Source organism: Bufo bufo, chromosome 6 (genome assembly GCF_905171765.1).
Source record: "Bufo bufo chromosome 6, aBufBuf1.1, whole genome shotgun sequence".
Taxonomy (NCBI): domain Eukaryota; kingdom Metazoa; phylum Chordata; class Amphibia; order Anura; family Bufonidae; genus Bufo; species Bufo bufo.
The window spans coordinates 362,995,640-362,999,642 of NC_053394.1; positions in this window are offsets into that span (position 1 = coordinate 362,995,640).

The following is a 4,003-nucleotide window of genomic DNA, read 5'->3' on the forward strand; positions in this document are numbered from 1 at the left end:
GGCGGTATCTAGCTTCTTTCAGCTTAGGGAGAATAAGGTGGTTAAGAGAATTTTTGTGTTCATCCTCCAATTTTTGGATGTATTGTAATAGGTCTTTGACCGCTGCAGTTCTAATTTTCTTTTGAGTAGCAGCTAATTTTAGAAAGTGACCTCTAATGTAGGCTTTATGCGCACACCATAATGAGGTGTCTGGCACCATGTTATTAAGGGAATCTGTCATCTGGTTTGAGCATATTAAGGTGTTACTACTGCCATGTACAATACGATACCTTATTTCTTGCTGGAGTGTACTGTCTTCTCTTCACTAACCATTGCATAGTTTGTTAATGTGTGTGTGTTCATATGTGTGCCTATAGCACCATCTAGTGACCTTTAGCTGTAAGTGCATCTTCTGCCTTTCAAAACTATGCATATTCATTAGGTCACCTGACTTCCTGCTCACAGTGCTTTCTGGGAAAGAGACAGGCACCTTCTTCCTTTTCCCTTCACCTCTTGGAAGGAGCAGCTACACATTGTGTGTCTCTTACTAAAGCATCGTCGGTAAGGGATTAATTAATGTTTTTGCATAAGTTTTGTGTACATTGTGCTGTATATTCAGTTTTTGTATGTTCATTTTCTTACAGTTTACCTTATCTACTGCCGGTTAATAAAAACCACAGACTACAGAAACAAGTCTCATCTTATTAACTAGTAGAATGGTGATATCTGCCTGTTGAACTGTATGTAGACCCCGGGGGTACATGTTGTGAGAACAGGACAGTAAACGATGACTTCTAGCGAGAGAGAGGCACCTGTCTACACAGAAGTCTGTTACAGTCCACGCAATATCTGCAAAAGTACACCACAGCGACTTCTATACAGTCCAGTGCTGCAAGGGGATAGCCGCTTCAAGCAATGTAGACACATTTGATTGCATACTGCGACCGCTCTCTAAGCACAGCGACCGGCATTCCACAGCACAGTAGTCTCCACGCAGTTAAGTGTCTTCACCAACACCATGTCGCGAAGCACAGTATCAAGCTACAAGACAAGATCAGAGAAAGATGGTTCCACCAAGTCGTCTTCCGTTAGCAATGCTGCTGCCATTGCCCGCGCAAAAGCAGAAGCCGCGAAGGTCAAAGCAGCCTTTGCCGAACAAGAAATGAAGATAAAAGAAGAAAAGGCTGAGAAGGTCCTCTTAGATGCAAAGCTAGAGAAACTCGCCGTAGAGAAAGAAACGGCAGCCGCCATAGCTGAAGCAAAGTTCTTGGAAGCAATGGAATACGCAAAAACCGAAAGTCACCGCAGTGTGCTTAGCCCAGAACTCGGACAGCAAGATCCTGTACAACGCACTTCAGAGTACGTCCGTCAACACTCCAGACCAAACAGCAATGCTGATCCATTCCCTGGAACCGAAGATGTCACCTATGTCATAGAGGAATCATACCATCCAAAAGAAAGAGTCACACTCGGAACCCAGTTCTGCAAACAAGAGAGCACAGAGCCACGTGACAAAACTCCAGCTAACTTCCATGCACACCAAGGAAGCCAGCTTCCAGTCCAGCCTGCAGAGCCACCTTATCCCACAAGACGGTATGACATGGGCTGGCCTAAGTCAGAGACTCCATACAGGTATGATCGCCCACCACACTCTCACCGTGACTTTCCACCTCCAAGCAACCTTAGTAGTAACCAGAGCACAATAGGCTTTGCCAGGTTCTTTACTAAACGAGAGCTAGTTACAAAGGGACTGGTGAAGTTCAGCGATCACCCTGAAAACTATAGAGCATGGCGGGCCTCCTTTATAACATTACAAAAGACCTGGGTCTGTCATGTAGTGAGGAGATAGACTTCCTCGTAGATCGGCTTAGAAAAGACTCTGTAGAACATGCCAAGAGAATCAGGGATATTAATATAAACTACCCAGAGATTGGCCTAAGAATGATCTGGGATAAACTTGATGAATGTTATGGTACTGCAGAGGTCATAGAAGATGCGTTGTTTAAAAGAATTGACAAATTCCCTAAAATATCTAGCAAAGGTTTCCCGAAACTTAGGGATTTAAGTGATCTACTGATGGAATTACAGTTTGCCAAAGCAGAAGGGGATTTACCGGGGCTTGCTTTCCTCGACACTGCCAGAGGTGTCAAGCCTATTGTATTAAAGCTTCCCCACAACCTACAGGAGAAATGGGTCTCCCACGGGTCAAGGTAAAAACACACCTACAATGTGCCATTCCCTCCCTTCAGTGTGTTTGTTGACTTTGTAAGGCTAGAGGCTAATATTCGTAATGACCCTAGCTTTGATCTATCACAGTCTTGTGCCACTCCCTATGACCATAGACCACACAAAGGATCAGTGGCAGTGCACAAAACTAACATTTCACCTGCAGATTCTTACAGGCATTACAGCTCCGCCAGCCGCGAAACAGTCAAAGATCCTGGTAAGCAGTGCCCTCTACACAAGAAGCCACACCCTCTTCTGAAGTGCAGAGCCTTTAGAGAAATGTCCATAGGAGATCGTAAAGCCTTCCTCAAGGAGAACCGCATTTGCTACAAGTGCTGCACATCAACATCACATATTGCCAAAGACTGTCAGGTTAGTGTAAAATGCACAGAATGCAACAACTCAAATCACAACACGGCCCTACATCCTGGGCCTTTCCCATAGACCTCATCACAGAGTAACAGTGCCAGAGAGCATGGCGGGGAAGAAAGTAACTCTGAAGCTAACCCACCAGCAGTTACTTCACAATGCACTGAAGTCTGTAAAGGACTCATAGGCGGCAGGTCCTGCTCAAAAATCTGCCTAACAAAAGTATACCCAAGGGGCTGCAGAGACAAAGCCATCAATGTTTACGCTATCCTAGATGACCAAAGTAATGCGTCCCTAGCCAAATCTATTTTCTTTGACATTTTCAACATCAAAGGGCCCAACACTCCTTATTCTCTAAAGACCTGTGCAGGTACTGTAGAAACAGCGGGGAGGAGAGCTAGTGGCTACCTAATTGAATCCATAGATGGTAAAACGTGTCTTTCCTTACCAACTATTACTGAATGTAACCAAATCCCTGATAATAGACACGAGATCCCTACACCAGAGGTAGCCATACATCACCCCCATTTACAGCGTTTAGCCGATCTCTTACCAGAACTCGATCCTAACGCTCAGATAATCCTACTCCTAGGGAGAGATATCTTACAAGTTCATAAAACTAGAGAACAGATTAATGGCCCACATCATGCTCCTTATGCCCAAAGGCATGACCTAGGATGGGTCATCGTAGGAGATGTCTGCTTAGGAAGCATACACAAACCAACTTCCATTAATAGCATGCTTACAAGCACATTAGATAATGGACGTCCCTCTATCTTCCAACCATGTAAAAACAACTTCCTCATAAAGGAATTGCCACATAGTACTCAACTACCTTGTTCTTTCATAGACTCTGTAGACCACAACATAGCTTGTGACAGTGACAAAGACCACTTAGGTTGCTCAGTGTTCCAAAGGACCAAGAAGGACAATCAGATAGCAATGTCCCATGAAGACAGATTGTTTTTAGTGACCATGCAAAAGGAAATCACTAAGGATGAAACAAATAGTTGGGTCGCACCCCTTCCCTTCAGGCCTCAAAGGCAACGTTTGCCTAACAACAGAGAGCAAGTCTACAGACCTTTTGTCTCTCTTAGGCTACTTTCACACTTGCGCTCGGGGCTCCGCTTGTGAGCTCCGTTTGAAGAGTCTCACAAGCGGCCCCGAACGCATCCGTACTGCCCCAGTGCATTCTGAGTGGATGCGGATCCGCTCAGAATGCCTCAGTCTGGCACCGTTTGGCCTCCGTTCCGCTCAGCAGGCGGACACCCGAACGCAGCTTGCAGCGTTCGGGTGTCCGCCTGGCCGTGCGGAGCCAAACAGATCCATCCAGACTTACAATGTAAGTCAATGGGGACGGATCCGTTTGAAGTTGACACAATATGGTGCAATTTCAAACGGATCCGTCCCCCATTGACTTTCAATGTAA